General features: G+C 39.3%; 1 protein-coding gene across 3 annotated transcripts in view; it reads left to right on the forward strand.

The window, feature by feature from the left end:
- Positions 1–22,889, forward strand: part of XRN1 (5'-3' exoribonuclease 1) — a 231,974-nt gene that overhangs the window by 75,441 nt on the left and 133,644 nt on the right. The window lies entirely within an intron of this gene.

A 22,889-nucleotide genomic window follows, 5' to 3' on the forward strand; every position in this document is an offset into this window, starting at 1 on the left:
AATTATTTTAAGGATAATAATATTACCAAACTAACATAGTATGATATCATAAAAGGTATAGGAAATATTAAAAATCTGCAAATAACACGATTACTTCTATTATATTCTAGAATATTCCCCCCCCCCGCTCTATTTTTGTTCATCAGTTTATGTTGTTCATTATATTCCACAAATGATTGAGATCGTATGATATTTATCTTTCTCCAGCTTGCTTATTTCACTTAGCATGATGCTTTTAAGGTCTTTTTTGTCGGATATGAGTATTGCTGCTCCAGCTTTTTTTTCTTTTCCATTTGCATGGAAAATTTTTTTCCATCCCTTCACTTTCATCCTGTGTGTGTCTTTGTTTTGAGGTGGGACTGTTGTAGATAGCATATAGTTGGGTCAAGTTTTTGTATCTATTCAGCTACCCTACACCTTTTGATTGGAGCCTTTAATCCATTTACATTTAGGATTATTATTGAGAGGTACTTATTTATAAACATTTTAATTCTGAATGGCTAAGTTTCTCTTTCTGTTTCTTCTCAGCAATCCCTTTAGCATTTCTTGTGATGCTGGCTTGGTGGTGATGAATTCCTTTAGCCTTTTTTTTTTTTTTGTCTGGAAAGCGCTTTATTTGACCGTCTATTTTGAATGATAGCCTTGCTGGATATAGTAATCAGTCTCAGATCCTTACTTTCCATTACCTTGAGTATTTCATGCCATTCCTTCTGGCCTGTAGAGTTTCTGATGAGAAATCAGGTATCACCCTGATGTGAGCTCCTTTGTAGGTAACAATTTATTTTCTCTTTGTCTTTAATTTTTGGCATTTTAATTATGATGTGTCTGGGCATGGGTCTGTTTGGGTTCTTCTTGTTTGGGTTTCTCCGTACCTCCTGAACTTGTGTGAATTTTTTCTTTACCAGGTTAGGGATGTTTTCTGCCATTATTTCTTCAAACACCTTCTCTGTGCTTTTCTCCCTTTCTGCCTCTCTGGCACACATGCTATTTGAATATTGTTACATTTCACATTATCCCACAGCTCCTTTAAGCTGTCGTCTTGTTTTTGAATTGTTTTTTCTTTTTTGTTCTCTGAGTGGTATTTTCAACTCTGTCTTCTAATTCACTGATTTGATTCTCAGCTTCCCCCAATCTGCTTTGTATTCCTTCCAATGTGTTCTTTATTTGTGTTATGTCATTCTTTTTCTCAGACTGTTCTTTTTTCATAGTTATTATATCTTTTTTCATACTGTTGAGCATTTTTAACATCATTACTCTGAACTCTGTTTCATATAAACTTCTTATCTCTGCTTCATTTATCTCTTCTGGAGAATTTGCTAGTTCTTTCATTTGGGGGTTGTTTCTTTGTTTCCTCATTTTGGTTCTTTGGGGTGTGACTTTGTTTTAGGTAGATCCTCTATACCTCTCAATTTCTAGTGCAGGAGAGTGTTAAAGGCTGTTTCTGACTAATTGGATCAGGCAAATACTCAAAGCCTCCAGAAACTGCCTCTGTCTACAGATTAATAGGATTCCAACTGGAATTGCCCCCAAGCAATCTTCCTCTTGTGTGGTGAGAGTTTTTTCAACAGGGTAGGGCAGTTGCTTCCACCTGGAGGCTAATTGTTACTGTTAATCTCTTAAGTGACCTCAGGGCAAGGTGTTTTTCAATAGGGTGTGTCAGCTGTTTTCCCCCCAAGCAAGGCTTATTTCTATGTGGGAAAGATGTCCTCTGTTGCATGAGGGAATGACTCAAACCAGGAAACTTGGTCTGCTTTATGAGCTCTATCCACTGAGTCCCCAGTTCTGGGTTCTGCTCTCACAGTTCCAGTACACTTCACCCTCCCTCTGCCAGAGCACAAGGTGGGTGGCTCTACAGGGAATTTGTATGTGTTGTCCCTTTAAGAGGTACCCGAGCTTTCAGCTGCCAATCCCTGGCAGACAGCACCTCACTGCTTTTCACAGCTAAATGTTATGTGGGTACCCTCCTCTGTTTGGAGCTCTCTGCTGGGGAGTCTAGCTTAGGGATTAGATCCCAGAGTTCTCAGTGGCACACCACCACCCCCAGCTGATATATCTCTCAGCAACTTCAGTTGCTGTCTGTGGTTTCCCATCCTGCCCTTTTGAGATTCCACCCCGCCTTCCAGTCTCTATTCGGTCTCCACCTTCAGAACTTGGGTATCAGGGTTCTCTTGTGAGAGTGTTCCATTGATTATTCAGGAAGCCTTTCCGTGTTTCAGTTGTAATTCCAACTTGTTCTTTATTAATTTTTGTTTGTAGAGAGGAAGGGAGAGGGAGAGAAAGATAGAAACATCAATGATGAGAGAGAATCATTCTGATTTATATACTCTTGTTATAGTATTATGAAGTGGCCTCTTATGGCATTCACTTTGAGGTCTATTTTGTCGGATATAAGTATTGTTACCCCAGCTTTTTTTTTTTTTTATCATTTTCATTTGCCTGAAAAATATTTTTCCATCCCTTCACTCTCAGCCTGTGTGAGTTCCTTGCTCTGAGGTGGGTCTCTTGTACACAGTATATATATGGGTCATCTTTTCTTACCCATTCAGCCATCCGATGTCTTTAGATTGGAGCATTTAATCCATTTATGTTTAAAGTTATTATTGATAGGTACTTGATTGTAGCCATTTTTATTCTTTTATGCCTGTGTTCCTTCTTCCCTTTCTATTTCTTGTTTTTACAACAGTCCCCTTTAGCATTTCTGGCTTGGTGGGGATAATCTCACTTAACTTCTTTGTCTGTTAAGCTCCTGATTTCCCCTTCAATTTTGAATGTATATAGAGTATTCTTGGATTCAGTCCCTTGATTTTCATCACTTTGTATCGTTCATTCCATTCCCTTCTGGCCTGATGTGTTTCTGTTGAGAAGTCATTTGATAATCTAATGGGAGATCCTTTGTAGGTAACTCTCTGTCTCTCTCTTTCAGCTTTTAAGATTCTCTCTTTGTCGTTAATGTTTGCCATTTTATTTATGATATGTCGATGTGGGTCTTTTTGGGTTCATCTTGTTTGGGACTCTCTGTGCCTGTGTGACTTTTTTCTTTCACAAATCAAGGAAGTTTTGTCATTATTTCTTCAAGTAGGTTTATAACCCTTGCTCCTATTCTTGTCCTTCTGGCACCCCTGTTATATGTATGTTACTTCATTAAATGTTGATTCAAAGCTCCCTTAGGCTCTCCTCCTGCTTTCTATTATTTTTCTCCAATTGCTATTCAGATTGGGTGTGTTTTTCTGCTTTATCTTCTAACTCATTAATTCAGTCCTCCTCTTCTAGTCTGGTGTTGGAACCTTCCATTGTGTTCTCTATTTTAATTATATCATTTTTTTATTTTCTCTTGATTCTTTCGTAAGTTGTTGATTTTCTCATTCAGCTGATTTAGGAATTGTATGGCCCTTACTCTGAATTCTTTTTGTGACATATTGCATGCCTCTGTTTCATTTAGTTCCTTTTCTAGCGATTCCTCCTTTTCTTTCCTTAGGGGGTTGTTTCTTTTCTTCTTTTTTTTTTTAAATATATTTTATTGATTTTTTACAGAGAGGAAGAGAGAGGGATAGAGAGCTAGAAACATCGATGAGAGAGAAACATCGATCAGCTGCCTCCTGCACACCCCCCACTGGGGATGTGCCCGCAGCCAAGGTACATGCCCCTGACTGGAATCGAACCTGGGACCCTTCAGTCCGCAGGCCGACGCTCTATCCACTGAGCCAAACCGGTCTCGGCAAGGGGGGTTGTTTCTTTGTCTCCCCATTTTTGCTATCTCTTTCTGTCCCTGGGCACCCTTCTTGGAGTTTGAGAGGCTGTAGACCCTATCAGGGCAATGATCTGGAAATCGTTAGACCAGAGCTTGGGCCTGCCTTTAGTCTCATGTCTTTATTGTCTCTACTCTGAGTTGTATCCCCTTCGACCACGTATCTGGTCCCTCAGTTGTATGCTTCAGACTGTTGGGATGGTGGGAGCACATTCACAGTTCCTCTGGGTGCTATACCCTGTGAGGACCCAGAGCCCTCTGGCATGTAATTTGCTGTGCAGCCCTGGTGCCCATGGCACGGTGGCACCATAGGTCCCTCTGGCAGAGCACTTGCAGTGCACTCCTCTGGCATCTGGCTGGTCCCACTGGCTTGGTCTGGGTCACCCCTGCAGGACTGTACTAGGGGCTGTGCCGAAGCAGGTGCAGGTTGCTCTGGGTCACACAGTCATATCTCCTCCTCTCTGGCCCGAGGAGGGGCACACACTGGGTTACTCCAGGTTGCCTCAGCAGTAAGACCCTGGGATCAGGATGGACAGTTTGCAGGTTGCTCTGGTTTGCACAGTCCTCTTTCTTGTAGCCTGGAGTGAGACACGCACTAGGTTGCTCCACTTCACCCCTCCTCAGTGTGGAGCTGGGGCAGGTTGCCCACGTGGCTCAGTCCATGCTCTCTTGTCGCCTGGAGTGACGTGTGCATTTGGTTTCTCTGGATGGCCCTGGCAGGACTGTCCTGGGGGCCAGTGTGGACCAGGCACAGGTTGCTCTGGGTCACACAGTCAGAACTTCCCTGTGGTCCTGAGTAAGGTGTGTGCTATGTTGCTCTGGCTCGCCCCTCCAGGGCGGGGGTGAAGCGGACACTGGTTGCTCCGGGTCACTCTAACAGGGCTGTCCTGGGGGCTGGGGTGGAGTGGGGACTGGTTGCTCTTGGTTGCACAGTTCGCACTCTCCTGGAGTGGGACATGCCCTGGGTTTCTGTGGGTTGCTCTGGGTTGCTTCAGCAGCACGTCCTGGCACTGGAGGTGGAGCAGGCACTGGTTGGCTCCAGGTCATGCTTTCAGCATGGTTCTGGAATCAGGGGCAGGGGCGGGGCACAGCGATCCCCCTGACTTGTATTCACTGTGGGGTCTTGAAGCCTGGTCCTATGATGCAGGGTCCCAATGGGCTGGTGAGAAGGCGTCATATGGGAGCTAACTCTGACTGCTCGCGCTCCCTGCAGATATCTGGTAGCCTGCTGGAAGGTACTATGCCACTCACTGCCGGGGCACGGTGGTGGTTCCAGGCGGGTTATGGCTGTCAAATCCAAGTAGCGTTCTCGAGGTGTCCTCTGCCCTTCTTTATTGAATGTTGTCTCATCAACTGTGTCTACTTTGTTCATTCAGCTATACATAATATTCTTAATCTGAGATTATTTCACATATGTTAATGAGCAAGGGGTTTATATGACCATTTATGTTTTTATTAATGAGATTTAACTACTCTCTTTATTATGTGCATCCAAACTTCTAGCTATACTAGTTATAAGAAAACTGGAATGGCTTTACTAACATTAAACAAAGCAGACTTCAGAACAAGTATTCCCAGAGATCAAGAAGGGATATTTCATTCTGATTAAAAAGTTAGGTCAGTTCATCAGGGAGACATAAAAACTCTAAATGTATTTATACTTAATAATAGACCTTGCATACATGAATCAAAACTGTCAGAATTGAAAGGAGAGATAGACAAATCCATTGTTAGTTATGTTGAAAATCTCAATACTTCTGTCTGAGGAATGGATACAAGAAGACAGAAAATCTATGAGTATAAAGTCTTAACACTAAACCTATTCAACCTCATTAATATTTATAGAACAGTATTCACAAGAACTACAGAATACACATTCTTTTTAAGTGAATAAGGAACATTCACCAAGATTATTTGCTGAGACATAAATCAGTTCTCTATAAATTTAAAAGAGTTGAAATTATAGAACTTCTCTAGCCACATGGAATTAAGTTAAAAATCAATACAGATATCTGGAATATCTGCAAACACTTTGAAGTTAAATAACACACTTCTAAATAACCCATGGATGAAAGAAGAAATTAAAAGGGAAATTCAAAAACATTTTGATCTGCATAATAATGAAAGCACAGCATAATCTGTGTGATGACCTTAAGCCTGGATTTAAAGGGAGATTTATGTTTCAAATGCTTATTATACTAAATAAATAATTCTAAATAAATTAGGTAAGCTTCGTTCCATAAGAAGCTAGAGAATAAAAGGACAAATTAAACCAATGTAAGCAGAATCAAGTAATAAAGATAGGAACAGAAATCCATGGAAAATGGATAAACAACAGTAAAGTTAAGGAGACCAAAAGTTGGTTCTTTTAAAAGGTTAATAAAATTGATAAATCCTTCCTATGGGATCATGTAAGTTGGGGAGTAGACAGAGTGGGAAAGAGAACACATAAATTGATACTATTAGGAGTTAAAAATAGAGACATCCTATAGATTCTATAGTTAGTATAGGACAGTTTAAAATTTTGTTAATTTAATGCCAACAAATTCACATGTAGGTGAAATGAATACATCTTTAATGAAAACAATTTATCAAAACTGAAAGATATGTAAAAATCTAAGTAGTCCTTTATCTTTTAAAGACATTTAATTGATATTTAAAAAACATTCCACAGAGAAAATCCTAGGCTCATTTGTCATCACTTATGAATTCTATCAAACATTTAAGGAAGACATCATACCAATTTTACACAAATTTTCAGGAAATAGAAGAGGGCAAATCACTTTCCAATCCTATATAATGAAAGGGTAATATGCAAATTAACCCTAATAGTAGAACAACTGGTCACTATGACATGCACTGACCACCTGGGGGCAGACACTCAGCGCAGGAGCTGCCCCCTGATGGTCAGTGCACTTCTAAAGGGGGAGTGCTGCTCAGCCAGAAGTCGGCTCATGGCTGGCCAACACAGCGGCGGTGGTGGAAGCCTCTCCCACCTCCACGGCAGCGCTAATGATGCCCAACTAATGGCTTAGGCTGCTCCCCGAGGGAGCGGGCCTAAGCTGTTAAACATTCCCTGAGGGCTCCCGGGCTGCCAGAGGGATGTCTGACTGCCAACTTAGGCCTGTTCCCCCGGGGAGTGGACCTAAGTCGGCAGGTGGACATCCCCTGAGGGGTCCTGGTCTGCAAAAGGGCGCAGGCCAGGCTGAGGGACCCTCCTGAGTGCACGAATTTTCATGCACTGGGCCTCTAGTATATCATATTGGACCAGCATAATCCAGATACTTAAACAAAGAAGGTATTGTAAAAAAAATTACTGATCATTATTTTCTTACAAGTAGATGTAAAACTTTTAACAAAATAAAACCAGATGTGCCTCAGTAATGTATTAGAATAATACTCATGACCAACTGGGATTTATTTTAGAAATATAAAATTGATTTACAATGCAATTTGTTATATTGTCAAAATTTAACACCCAATTTTAATAGAAATGTTCAACGAACTAGGACTAAGATTAAACTTCCTCAGTCAGATAAAGGTCATCTAAAAAAAACAACAATCTGCTAACAGCATATTTAATAGTAAAAGACTAAACATTTTCTCTGTAAAGTCAAAGATAGGGTAAGGTGTTTATTTTAAACTCTTCTCTTTAATACTGTACTGCAATTCCAGTGTATTAAATCAATAAAAAGAAAGCGATGCAGATTAGGGAGAAAGAATTAAAATTGTTTTTATTTGCATGTGGTGTTTTCATGTATGTAGAAAATTTAAGAAATTTTAAAAAATGATACTATATACAGTAAGTAAATTTAGCAAGGTCACAGGATGTAAAATATGTACAAAATTCAATTGTGTTTCTATGTACTAGCAGCAAATATTATTGTCAAATACAAAACTTTAAAAAATAAATAGAAAAGTTTAATTCTACACATCTATAAATTTAAAAAGTGTAAACCATCTACACTGAAAACTGTAAATAGTGTTGGTAGGCTGAAAGCTGAATAAGTGCTGGTTGGGGGAGAAGGTTATATCACACTCAAGAAATAGAAATAGAAAACTTAATATTGTTAAGATGTAACTTCTTCCCAAATTAATCTTTAGACACAACATAATACCAATGAATATCCCAGCAGATTTTTATGTAGAAATTGGAAATTTGATTCTAAAGTTTTTATTAGATTGCAAAGAATCTAGAATGACTAGAGCAATCTGTAGAAAGAACTATGTTTCGGACTTTTATTATCTGATTTCATGATTTACCATGAAGCTGTAGTAATTAAGGCAGCATGTTACTTGCACAGCAATAGATAAAATGGATCAGTGGAATGTAATAGAATCTGAATGTAAAACTATCCTTTTCCAGTAAGTTCATTTTCAATTATGCCACCAGAACTATTCAATGGGTAAAGAAAAAGCTTTTCAACCACTGGGGCTGGAACAGCTGTCTATATATGTGGAAAGAATTAATCGTGATCCATAGCTCACATCATACAGAAAACTTAATCCAAATACATCACACCTCTAAATATAAAGGCTACAAATGTAAACTTTCTTGAAGTAAACTTAGGAGAAAATCTTAGTCAGACCCAAAATGAACTAACCATAAATAATTGAGAAAATAAATATCATTATAGTAAAAAAAATTCCTTTTCCAAAGATACTGTTAAACAGTCAATATGTAAGCCAAACACTGGGAGAATTTGTAAAACATATGTATACATAGGACTGGTATCCAGAGTATATACCAGTAAAACTCTTCCAATTGAATAGTAAGAAGACAGAACCCAATTTTTAAAATAGGCAATATATTTGAAGGACCATTTCACAAACCAGGATATACAAATAGCCAGTAAGCACTTAATGAAAAAAAGTCTTTAGCATCAGTAGTCATCAGAAATCTCTAAAGTAAGACCATGTTGAGATAACACTGCACTTATACTCTGAGAAGAATAGAGAAAAACTAAAACATTGAGTCACAATACCAGATATTGGCAAGATTATGGGACACTTGAAATTTTTATACATTGATGGTAGGAGTATAAAATAATACTAATAATTTCATATATGTCTGAACAGTTTCTCATAAAGTTAAACGTAAGGTGCCCTAGAACCCAGCAATTTCATTTGGGTATTTACCAAGAGGGAGAAGGAAAACAAGAATGTTCCCAAAAAAGTACAGTACAGAGTATGCATAATAACTAAAAACTGGAAACAATACTCATTAACAGACTGGCCAAACAAATTGTGGTGAATGTATACAATAAAATACTACTCAGCAATAAAGTAAGAATAGACTGCTGATAAGTACAACAACATGGAAGAACTCAAAAACATTCTAAGCAAAAGAAGCAGGACACAGGAGATTAACCTTTTGCACTTGGATGTCGAGTGTGACTCGACACTGTTAGCATCAGTAGCAGCTCAATGAAAAAAGCAAGTGAGTGCAAAGGGTTAAAAATGGTGACAGAGTTAGTGGAAGCTACACTGACACTCTCCCAAAACCAAACTGGAAATACAACTAAAATACAGAAAAACCACCGTAAGAAATCATCCAAAGACTAGCTGGAGAGAACCCTGATAACCAAGAATGGAAAGGGGAGACCGCATAGAGACTGGTAGGAAGTGCTGAGACGTAAAAGGGGTGTCTGGACTCCCACAGACAGCAGCTGAAGGTCCAGGGGGTGTCTTGGCTGTGGGAGCTAAACTCCAAGCTGGGCTCCCCTGCTCAGAGGACCAGAACCGAGAAAGGTGCCCATAAAACGCCTGGCTGTGAAAAGTGGTAGGGTTGCTGTTTGCCACTGAGAGACAGCTGGAAATACAGGCACCCTCTTAAAGGGCCAATGCACAAAATTTCCTGTGCAGCCACTAGCCTGGGTGCACAAAAAATTTTGTGCGTTGGAGGGCAGAGTGGACTGGAGCTGTACGAGGAGAGTTGAGGTTTGGGGGCTCTGGGGTTGGAGCTCAGAGGGCAGCCACCTGCTTTCCTGAGCTGAGTCATTTCCTCGATTTGCAGAGTACATCTTTCTCTTTGTTACTCAGGCGGTTTTGGCCTGGGGAAAAGATAGTGGCCAAATCCTATTGGAAGACCTCTGACTCCACCCTGTTTTCTATAGCTTCAGGCTAATCAAGGCTAATAACTATCAGAATGTAGGCAGAGGTGGATCTCTGGGGGCTTTGAGTCTTTGCCTGATCTTCTGAGCCTGGGGCTAGGAAAATAAGACCCTGGTGCATACCTTGCTCCTTTCCAAAGGCATCCAGCTCAAGCAGAGGGTGCTACAGCTGTGGATTTCTCATAGCCCCAAACAGGTTACTCAGGGCCAATCAGAAAGAGCATCTGGCATTGTAGTACACTAGAAATTGGTGGTCGTAGCAGATCTACTGAATACAAAGACACAAACCAAAACAGGAAGCCAGAATGGGGAGAAAAAAACAACCCCAAATGAAAGAACAAGACAATTCTCCAGAAAAATAATTAATCCAAATGGATATAAGAAGTTTATCTGATATAGAGTCCAGAATAATGATGGAAAACATGCTAAACAGCCTGAGAAAAGATAGTGTAACTATGAAAAAAGACCAGTTGGAAATAAAGAATGACATAACACATAACACATTAGAAGGCATACACAGGAGATTAGGGTAAGCTGAGGATCAGGTCAGTGAATTAGAAGACAGGGTAGAAAAAATCATTCAAAGAACCAAAAAGAATAAACAATTACAAAACAGGAGGACAGCTTAAGGGAGCTGTTGCACGACATGAAACATAAATAAATTCTATCAATAATAACTTTAAATATAAATAGATTAAATGCTCCAATCCAAAGACTTAAATTAGCTGAATCGAGTGTCCGGAGGAGGAAAAAAGTGAGCAAGGGATAGAGAATGTGTTTGAAGATATAATGGCAGAAAACTTCCCTCCCTTCTGAAGGGAAAAGTAACATAAGCCCAGGAGTCACAGAGAGTCCCAAGCAAGAGGAATCCAAACAGGCCCACACCCAGACACATAATTAAAATGCCTAAAATTGAAGACCAAGAGAGAATCTTAAAGGCAGCAACAGAAAAGCAGTTTATTTCCTACAAAGGAGCTCCCATACGGCTATCAGCTGATTTCTCATCAGCAACTCTACAGGCCAAAAGGGAATGGCATGAGCTATTCAAGGTAATAAAAAGCAAGGGTCTGAATCCAAGATTACTATTTCCAGCAAGGCTCTCATTTTTAAAAATGGTGAAATAAAGAGCTTCTAAGACAAACAAAGGCCACAGGAGTTTATCAGCAACAAACCAGCACTGCAAGAAATGCTAAAGGGCCTGCTGTAATGAAAAGAAAAAGAGAAACCTAGACATACAGAATTAAAATGGCAATAAATACCTATCAATAATAACCTTAAATGTAAATGGATTAAATCAGTGATGGAGAACCTATGACACGCGTGTCAGCACTGACACGCGTAGCCATTTCTGATGACACGCGGCCGCATGCCAAGGATGAAACATTTGCGAAATAATGTTTTTTCCTCAAAGTGACACACTACCTGAGTTATGCTCAGTTTTTTGGCCAAGTTTGACACACCAAGCTCAAAATGTTGCCCATCACTGGATTAAATGCTGCAATCAAACGATTTAGGTAGCTGAATGGATACAAAAATGTTACCTAATTAAATGCAAAATACAAGAAACCCACCTAAACAAAAGACTTGCAAAGGATGAGAGTGAAGAGATTGGAAAAACTTTTTCATGAAAATGGAAATGAAAAAGAAAACTGGGGTAGAAATACTCAGACCTGACAAAATAGACTTCCAAATGAAGGCCATCACAAGAGTCAAGATCACTACATAATTCTGAAGGGATTAATCTAACAAGAGGATATAACTGGTAAACATATATGCTCCCAATTTAGGAGCACCTAAGTATATATATTAAAAAAACTTCTAGAAGATTTTAAGGGAGAAATCAACAGCAATGTAGTCATGGTAGGGGACTTTAACACTGCTGACTTCACTGGATAGATCTTTCAAACAAAAAATTCACAAGGAAGCAGTGATTCTAAATGACACTGTATTAGATAGATTTCATTGGCATTTGTAGAACATTTCACCCCAAAGCTACAGAATAAACATTCTTCTCAAGTGCCCATAGGTCATTCTCAAAGGTAGACCACATGTTAGGACACAAATCGAGTCTCTCCAAGTTCAAGAAGATTGGAATCATATCAAGCATCTTCTCAGACCACAATGTAATGAAATTAGAAATCAACTACAGTAAGAATACTCAAAAACATTCAAACATGTGGAGGCTAAACAGCATGTTATTAAACAATGAATGGGTTACCAACAAGAGCAAGAAAGAAATCAAAAACTTCCTGGAAACAAATGAAACTGAACACACTACAACCCAAAATCTCTGAGACACAACAAAAGCAGTCCTGAGAGGGAAATTCATAGCATTACAGGTCTACCTCAGAAAACAAGAAAAATTAATACTAAATTATTTAACCCTACAACTTCATGAATTAGAAAGAGAACAAGAAAATCCCAGAATAAGTAGAAGGAAGGAAATAATAAATATTAGAGCAGAAATAAATGACAAGAGACTAAAAAAAAAAGTACAAAAGATCAATGAAATTGAGAGCTGGTTCTTTGAAAAGATAAACAAGATTGGTGAACCTTTAGCCAGACTCACCAAGAAACTGAGAGGAACCAAATCAGAAATGAAAGAGGAAAGTAATAACCACCACCACAGAAATACAAATGAGTGTAAGAAAATATTATGAACAACTGTATGACAACAAGCTGAACAATTTGGATGAAATGGACAAATTCCTAGAAAAATAGAATATTCCAAAACTGAATCAGGAAGAATCAGTATCTTGAGTAGGCCTATAACAACTGATGGAATAGAAGCATTAATTTAAAAAAAAAACTCAGCAAACAAAAGCCCTGGTCTGTTTGTCTTCATTGGGAAGTTTTACCAAATATTCAAAGAAGAACTAAAACCTATATTCCTCATACTATTCCAAAAAATCCATGAGGAAGAAACACTTCCAAGCATCTTATATGAGTCTAGCTTTATCCTAATTCTAAAACCAGATAAAGACACTATGAAGAAAGAAAATTACAGGCCAATATCACTGATGAATATAGCTGCCAAAATACTCAATAAAATACTAGCTAATTGTATCCAACAATACATTAAAAAGATCATATACCATGACCAACTGGGATTTACTCCACAATGCAAGGCCAGTAAAATGCTCACAAATCAATAAATGTAATATATCATGTAAACAAATTGGAAGACAAAAATCACATGATCATATCAATGGATACAGAAAAAGCATTTGACAAAATCCAACATCATTTTTTAAATAATTATTTCAGAGAGGAAGGAAAAGGGAGAGAGAGAGAGAGAAACATCAATGATGAGAGAGAATCATTGATCAGCTGCCTTTTGCATGCCCCACACTGGGGATTGAGCCAGAACCCAGGCATGTGCACTGACTGGGAATTGAACCAAGACCTCCTAATTCATAGGTCAATGCTCAATCCCTGAGCAATGCCAACTGGGCCAATACCCATTTTTGACAAAAAACTCTCAGCAAAGTGGGAAATGATGGATTATGCCTCCACATAATAAAAATCATGTGTACCAAACCTACAGCCAACATCACACTCAGTGGGCAAAAACTAAAACTATTTCCCCTACAAATAGGAACAGGACAGGGATGTCTGCTTTTATCACTCTTATTCAGCATAGTTCTGGAAGTCCTAGTCATACTGATCACACAAGAAGAAGAAATAAAAGGCATCCAAATTGGAAAGGATGAAGTAAAACTGTCTTTATTCACAGATGATATGATATTGTACATAGAAATCCCTAAAGACTCCACCAAAAAACTACTAGATTTAGTAAATGAATTTGGCAATGTAGCAGGATACAAAATCAACACCCAAAATCTATGGACTTTCTATATACCAGTACAAAATTAATATCCATAAATCAATGCCATTTTTATGCACCAATAATGAATTCTCAGAGAAACTAAGCAAAAAATTCTATTTACCATTGCAAAACAACAAAAAAATATTGATATACTTAGGAATAGACTTAACCATGGAGGTAAAATACTTGTACTTGGTACTGGCACAAAACAGGCATATAGACCAATGGAACAGAACAGAGAACCCAGAAATCAACCCAAGCCATTACGCTCAATTAATTTTTTACAAAAAAGGCAAGAACATACAGTTGAGTCAAGACATTCTCTTCAATAAGTAGTGTTGGGAAAATTGGACAGATATATGGACAAAAATGAAACTAGACCACCAACTTACTCCATACACAAGAATAAATTCAAAATGGATAAAAGACAAATGTAAGTTGGGAAACCTTAAAATTGTTAGAAGAAACCATAGGCAGCAAAATCTCATACATCTCTCGTAGCAATATGTTTACTGATACATCTACTAAGGCAAAGGAAACTAAGGTGAAAATAAACAAATGCTACTACATCAAAATAAAAAGCTTCTGCACAGCAAAAGAAATCATCAGCAAATTGAAGAGAGAACCCACTGTATGAGAGAACATATTTGGTAATGTTAGCTCTGATAAAGGGTTAATATACAAAATACTTAAGGAACCCTGCGGCAGACGGCCTAGGGAAGGGAGGGAAGCCCTGGCCGGCAGCAGGCAGCCAAGGGAAGGGAGGTAGGCCCCAGCTGGCGGCAGAGGCAGGTGGCCAGGGGAAGGGAGGGAGTACCCAGCTGGCAGCCACTAGGGACCCTACCACTGCACGAATTTCATGCACTGGGCCTCTAGTATCCGAATAATGGAATGCTACTCAGCAGTAAGTATTGATATAAACAACTTGGATGAAAAAAGTCAATTTCACAAGGTTATGTATTATATGATTTCATTTATATCATATTCTGGAAATGACAAAATTATTGTAATATATGACATAGCAATGATTACAATGCATTAGGGATAGAATCCTATATAATAAAAGCCTAATATGCTAAGTGTCCAGTCAGCCGGATAATCAGTTCAATCAAAGCGTAATATCCTAATGATATGCTAAGGCGCTCAACTGCTCGCTATCATGTCCACTAACCACTAGGGGTCAGAAAGTCAACCGGTTGATCAGTTGCTATGATGTGCGCTGACCACCAGGGGGCCGACACTCCTGACCGGTAAGTTAGCTTGCTGCTGGGGCCCAGCCGATTGGGACTGAGCGAGATGGGACAGAGTGAGATGGGTCAGACAGGCCCTGGAGCCCTCCCATGATCCCTCTCCGGCTAGCCAACCTCCTGTGTCCCTCCCCAGCCCCGATTGTGCACCCATGGAGTCCCTCCGCCTGGCCTGTGCCTTCTTGCAATCCTAGACCCCTCGGGGAATGTTGGAGAGCCGGTTTCTGCCCGATCCCGCAGGCCAGGCTGAGAGATCCCACTGGTGCATGAATTTGTGCACCGGGTCTCTAGTGTGATTATAAAGGGATAAATGAAGGAGTTATTTTATGATGATATAATAATTCTATATTACAATTTGCGAGTTGTTTACATGAATCTCTGCATATGATAAACATGCATAGCACTGGACAACCACAAAAAATCACTTATAAAATCTAGTGACATCTGAATCTCTGTAGTTCATTTAATACTAGAAGCCCGGTGCACGAAATTCGTGCAAGGCGGGGGGTTGTCCCTCAACCCAGCCTGTACCCTCTCCAATCTGGGACTCCTGGAGGGATGTCCGACTGCCCGTTTAGGCCCGATCCCACCAGGATCGGGCCTAAACGGGCAGTCGGACATCCCTCTCACAATCCAGGACTGCTGGCTCCCAACTGCTTGCCTGCCTGCCTTTCTGATTGCCCCTAACCGCTTCTGCCTGCCAGCCTGATCACCCCCTAACCACTCCGCTGCCAGCCTGGTTGATGCTTAACTGCTCCCCTGCCAGCCTGTTTGCCCTGAACTTCCCTCCTCTGCCAGCCTGGTCACCCCTAACTGCCCTCTCCTGCAGGGTTGATCACCTCCAATTGCCCTCCCTTGCAAGCCTGGTCCCTCTCAACTGCCCTCCCTTGCAGGCTGGGTGCCTCCCAACTGCCCTCTCCTGCTGGCCATCTTGTAGTGGCCATCTTGTGTCCACATGGGGGCAGGATCTTTGACCACATGGGGGCAGCTATATTGTGTGTTGCAGTGATGATCAATCTGTATATTACTCTTTTATTAGATAAGATAGAGGCCTGGTGCATGGGTGGGGGCCAGCTGGTTTGCCCTGAAGGGTGTCCCGGATCAGGGTGGGGTTCTCTTGGGGCGTGGGGTGGCCTGAGCGAGGGGCCTGTGCTGGTTTGCAGGCGGGCCACGCCCCCTGGCAACCTAAGCGGAGGCCCTGGTATCTGGGATTTATTTTCCTTCTACAATTGAAACTTTGTAGCCTGGAGCAGAGCCAAGCCTGCTGTTCCCTCCGGGGCGGCAGCCATCTCTGTGGCAGTTAATTCACCTTCTACAATTGAAACTTTGTAGCCTTAAGCGGGTGGGCCCGGCCAGGGTGTGCTTTAAAGCTTTGCTTCCCCTGTTGCCGCCGGCAACCCTGGCCTGCTCTCTCAAGCTCCATTCTGCCGCCATTTGTTTGAATTTGTTTACCTTCTATAATTGAAACTTTGTAGCTTGAGTGGAGGCTTAGGCCTGCAACGGCTATGGAAAGCTTGGCTTCCTCTGTTACCTGGGAAACCTTGCTCACTGTGGCTGTAGCCATCTTGGATTGGGGTTAATTTGCATACTCGCCCTGATTGGCTGGTGGGCGTGGCTTGGCTGGTGGGTGTGGCTTATGTAGCGGAGTGATGGTTAATTTGCATATTACCATTTTATTAGAGAAGATTATTGTACCAGTGTTAGTTCCCTGATTTTTATAATGTACTGTATCTATGTGAAACAAAGCAAAAAGCTTGGTGAAAGGCACATGTGAATGTTCTGGTAATTTTGTATCTTCTTGTGAATCTTTGTGTGTTTTTTTGTCACTGTACACAATATTGTGGTAAAACTTGTGTATTTTTGTATCCTTTTAATTTTTTTGCTTATTCATTGTTATTATTAAAATTTCAATTTCATAAGATAAAATCCCAAAAGTGAAAGGCTTGATACGGGGTATGTATAGTTTTGGTTTCATGAATATTACCAGATTCTTTTTCAAGATCACTGGTCTAATTCACACCAACAATATATTACTACCTACTTCTCAGCTTCTCTAGTTCTCAATACTATTGCTTTATTTAATGTTGGCCAATCTCTTGATGACAAAGAATGCTTTTTTATTATTATTCAAATTTCTTTTTCCCTTACCCCTAATTTGAGTACATATTGTTTAGTTTTCTAGTTTGTTTTCTTTTTTGGTCTGTTTCTCTCTTTTTCTCCTCCATCACCATTTATGCCCCCATACCCTCTCTCACCTCCACTCCCTTTCCCCCTTGTAGTCACCATGCTGTTGTCCTGTCCATGAGTTCTCTTTTTTCTCAATCCTCCCACCACTAGATGTCTGTCTGCTCTCTGTGAATCGGCCTCTATTTTCCTTGTTAGTTCAGTTTGTTCATTAAATTCCACAGGGGTGAAATCATGTGATGCTTATCTTTCTCTGACTGGTTTATTTCACTTAGCATAATGTTCTCTGGGTCCATCCATGCTGTCTCAAAGGTTAAGAGATCCTTTTTACTGCTGCATAGTATTCCATGGTATAAATGGACCACAGCTGTTTTATCCACTCTTCTACTAATGGTCACTTGGGCTGCTTTCACATCTTAGCTATTGTAAATAGCACTGCAGTGCACATAGTGGTGCAGATATTCTTTCGAATTAGTGTTTCAGGTTTCTTCAGATAAATTGCTAGAAGTGGAATTCTGGGTGATAAGGCAGTTCAGTTTTTAATTTTTAAGGTAACTCCATGCTGCTTTCCACAGTGGCTGCACCAATCTGCAATCCTACCAACAGTTCCCTCTTTTCCATATCCTTGCCAACACTTGCCGGTTGTGGATTTATTGATGATTGCCATTCTGACAACTGTGAGGTGTTATCTCTTGTGGATTAATTTACAAGTCTCTGATAACTAGTGACACTGAGCATCTTTTCATGTCTGTTGGCCATTTGTGCTCATTTTTTAATTGAATTGTTTGTTTTTGTGTTTATTTTTACAAGTTCTTTATAAAGTAGGGAGATTAACCCCTTATCAGCTTTATTGGCAAATATGTTCTCCCACTCAGTGGGTTGTCTTTTCATTTTGTTGATGCTTTGCTGTGCAAAAACTTTTTATTTTGTTGTGGTCCCACTTGTTAATTTTTTGTTTGTTTGTTTCCCTTGGCTGAGGAGATAGAGCAGAAAAAATATTGCTATGAGAAATGTCCAATATTTTACTGCCTATGTTTTCTTCTAGGATTTTTATTGTATCAAGTCTAACATTTAAGTCTTTAACCCATTTTTAATTTATTCTGTGTGTGGTGGCAGAAGGTCATCCAGTTTCATTTTTTGCATGTATATGTCCAATTTTACCAGCACAATTTATTGAATAGTCTCTTTACCCCATTTTATGGTTGTGCCCTTTTTATCAAATATTGACTATAAAGGCTTGGGTTTATTTCTGGGCTCTCTGTTCTGTTCTCTTGATCTATATTTCTATTTTTATGCCAGTACCAGGCTGTTTTGATTACTGAAGTTCTTGTTGTATTGCTGGTTATCAGGTAGTGTGATTCCTCCAACTTTGTTCTTTCTCAAGATCACTGTTGCTATTTGGGTTGTTCTATGATTCCATAAAAAATTCTGGAATATTTTTTCTAGTTCTATGAAATGCACTATTGGTATCTTGATAAGAATTGTATTGAATCTATAGGTTGCTTTGGGTATTATGGACATTTTAATGATGTCATCTCTTCCTGTCCATGAACATGGTATATGCTTTCATTTATTTGTATCATCTTCAGTTTCTTTCTTCAGTGTCGTATAATTTTCCTAGTACAGGTCTTTTATATCCTGGGTTAAAGTTATTCCTAGGTATTTAATTCTTGTTGAAGCAATTGTGAAGGGGTTGTGGGGGTTTTTTTGTGTGTGTTTTTTAGCTTCCCTAATATTCATTATTGGTGTATAAAAATGCTACTGATATTTATGTTGTATCCTGCTACTTCACTGATATCTTTATTAGTTCAAGTAGTTTTCTGGTGGAATTTTTAGGGTTTTCTATATTCAGTATGATGCCATCTGCAAAAAATGAAAGTTTTACTTCTTCCGTTCCAACCTGAATGCCTTTTTTTCTTTTTCTTGTCTGATTGCTGTGGCTAGAAGTTCCAGTACTATATTGAACAAGTGTGGTGAAAGTGGACATCCTGTCTTCCCAATCTTAAGGGAAACATTGTAGCTTTTGCCCATTGAGTATGATGTTGGCTGTGGGTTTATCATATATGGCCTTATTACATTGAGATATGTCTCCTCTATTCCTACTTTACTGATAATTTTTATCAGACATTGGTGCTAGATTTTATCAACTGCTTTTTCTGCATCAATTGATATGATCATGAGGTTTTTATCCTTCCTTTTGTTCTTGTGTTGTTTCACATTTATTGATTTGCGGATATTTTACCAACCTTGCATCCTCGGAATAAATCACACTTGATCATGGTGTATGTTCTTTCTAAAGTATTGCTGGATTCAGTTTGCTAAAAGTTTGCTGAGGATTTTAACATCTTTGTTCATCAGGGATATTGGCCTGTAATTTTCTTTTTTTATCGTGTCTTTATCTGGTTTTGGAATTAGGATAATGCTGGCCTCATAAAATGACCTTGGGAATCTTCTGTTCTCTTGCCTTTTTTGGAATAGTTTGAAGATAGGTGTTATTTCTTCTTTGAATGTTTGCTAAAATTCACCTGTAAACCATCCTGTTTTATTTTATTTTATTATGATGATTGTTGTTTCAGTTTCACTAGATCTAATCTATCTATTAAGATTCTCTGATTCTTTCTGATTTATTTTGGAAGATTTTATGTTTTTAGGAATGTACCCATTTTGTCCACATTGGCCAATTTGTTGGCATATAGTTGCTTGTAATAGTTTCCTATGATACTTTGTATTTCTTTGGTGTCAGTTGTTATTTACCCTCTTTCATATCTGATTTTCTTTCTTGCTTTTTTCTTGTTTAGTCTGATTAAAGTTTTGTCAGTTTTGTTTATCTTTTCCAAGAATATGCTTTTGGTTCCATTGTTCTTTTGTATTGTTTTATTAGACCCTATTTTGTTCATTTCTGCTCTGATCTTTAATATTTACTTCCAGCTCACTTTGGACTTTGTTGTTGTTCTTTTTCCAGTTTCTTTAAGTGTAAAGTTAGATTATTTTTTAGAGATTTACCTGTTACTTGAGGTAGGCCAGTAATGCTGTGAATTTCTGTCTTATGCCTGCTATTCTTATGTCCCACAGATTTTGGGTTGTTTTGTTCTCATTTTCATTTGTTTCAAGGTATCTTTTGGTTTCTTCCTTGATTTAATTTTTTGTTCATTTATTATTAAGTAATATTATTTAGCCTCCATGTCTTTGTTTTTCAGTTTTCTTGTAATTGATTTCAAGTTTCATATAATTATGGTCACAGAATATGCTTGATATGCTTTCTGTCTTATTAAAATTCTTGAGACTTGTTCTGTGTCATAACATGTGGTGTATCCTAGAAAACATTCCATGGACACTGGAAAAGAATGTATATATGCAGCTTTGGTGTGGAATGCTCTGAAGATACCAATTAAATCCAACTGATCTCTTGTGTCATTTAAGGCTGCAGTCTCCTTGTTGATTTTCTGTTTGGAAGATCTATCCAGTGATGTCAGTTGGGTGTTAAAATCTACTATCTGTAATTGTATTACTATCAATCTCTCCCTTAATGACCATCAGGATTTGCTTTCCATATTTAGGTGCTCCTATGTTGGGTGTATAAGTGTTTACATAGGTTATATTCTCTTTTTGGATTGCTCCTTTTATCATTATGTAGTGTCCTTCTTTGCCTCTTAATATAACCTTGGTTTTAAAGTCTATTTTGTCACATATAAATATTGCTACCCCAGCTTTTTATTCCTTTCCATATGCATGAAATACCATTTCCATCTCTTTACTTTTAGTGTTTGTATATGTTTCATTCTGAGGTGGGTCTCTTGAAGACAGCATATACATGGGTCTTGTTTTCTTACCCATTTAGCCACCTCTGTCTTTTGATTGGAGCATTTAAGCCATTTACTTTTAAAGTGGTTATTGATATGTATATATTTATTGCCATTTTATTTTTTAACTATGTTCTTCTGATTTCTCTTCCTTCTTCTTTTCTTCTACTCCTTGTCTTCCTCCTCTTTCTTCTTCCTTCCTCCTCCTTTCTCCTTCATCTTGGTAACAAACTCCTTTCACTTTTTCTTGTCTGGGAAGCTCTTTATTTCTCCTTCAATTTTGAATAATAGCCTTGCTGAGAAAAGTAGCGTTGGTTGTCCTTGCTTTTCATTATTTTGAATATTTTATGCCAATCTCTTCTGGCCTGAAATGTGTTTCTGTTTAGAAATCTGCCGACATTCTTATGGGAGCTCCCTTATAGGTAATGTCATGTGCTGTCTGTCACTGGCCTTAGGCAACCTGTTTGGAACTATCAGGAATCCACAGCTTGTGGTTCCCTCTGCTGGGCCTGGGTGCTTGTGAAAAGAACCAAGATGCACACCAAGGACTGCTTTTACTAGCCCCGGTCACAGGAGCAGGTTAAAAAAAGTCTCAAAGCACTCAGAAATCTGCCTCTCCTGTGGACTCTCAGTCAACTTAAAGAGCCTCTGACTATACTCCTCTGAAAGGATAAGCTCCCTAGGGTGCATAGCGTGGGGTGAGAGGGATTCCAACAGGGGGTGGGGAGGCATCTATAGCGTGCCCCCAGACTGATGCTGCATAGAAGTGCATGCTCTCCCTGTGAAAGATGACTTCCGCAGTATGGGGGAATGACTCAGCATAGAGATCCTGGTGGCTGTCCTCTCAGCTCTCCCCCTAGAGCCACCAACCTTAGACTCTCTTCATGCAGCTCTAGTCCACTCTGCCCTCCCTCTGCTGGAACCCAGGGTGAGTGGCTGCACACGAAATTTTGTGTTTTGGCCCTTTAGGAATGTGCTTGCATTTTTAGCCGTCTCTGCCTGGCAGACAGCAAGCCGCTGCTTTTAACAGCCATTTGTTCATGTGGGCACCTTTCCCAGTTCTGGTGCTCTAGGCTGGGAGCCCAGTTTGGGGTTTAGACTCCATACTTCTCAGGGGGAATCCCCTGCAGCTGAGACATCCATCTGGATCTTCAGCTGCTGCCTGTGGGAGCCAGCCCAGCCCTTCAGAGCTTTTGCACTTCCTACCTCTGTTTGTTCTCCACTGTACATCCTTGGTTATATGGCTTCTCTTCAGCTAGTCTTCGGTTGGTTATTCAGGATGTTTTTTTTCCTATACTCTAGTTGTAATTCCATTTTGGTCCTGGGAAGAGCTGCGTGTAGGTTCCATCTAATCCACCACCATCTTGGATCTCTGGTATATTTTTATATGTGTTTGCCCCTTGCATTTTCTAAATTGCATATCATATATTGCCTGTTTATATTCTTTTCCTCATTTTATTTTTATTTTTAGAGCTCTTTGTATATTAGGACTATTCTTTCCCAAATGTGGCATTTGTTTCTTGATTTGTGTATGACATCTTCTGTTAGATTTTTTTACTTAAAAATGTCTTTTCCCTTAAAACTGTTTTAGTTTATCACTCCAAATTATCAATAATCCTAGATTTTCTTCTAATACTTTTATTGTTTTATTACTCTACCTTTTTTTTGTTACTCTGATTTTTTGGCGTATGGTATGAAGTTGGGAAATGTATGTGCTTTTTTTTTACAGCTAGATAGCTAGTTATGACAACACCATTTAAATATTCGAATACTATGTTTTTGACACAATTTTCTGTGTCATTTTTTTAAACTATTCTGTTCTGGTCGTTGGTTCTCTTGTGGTATCACTACTAAAATGTTTTGATTACAGTAACTTTATAAAATCTAGGAGCCCAGCGCACAATTCGAAATCGCGCAGTGCCGCCCACCCTCGAGTTACCGGTCTGTCCCTGCCTTGCTCCCCGGGCCCTG

The sequence above is a fragment of the Cnephaeus nilssonii genome (genome assembly GCF_951640355.1).
Source record: "Cnephaeus nilssonii genome assembly, chromosome: 7".
NCBI lineage: Eukaryota > Metazoa > Chordata > Mammalia > Chiroptera > Vespertilionidae > Cnephaeus > Cnephaeus nilssonii.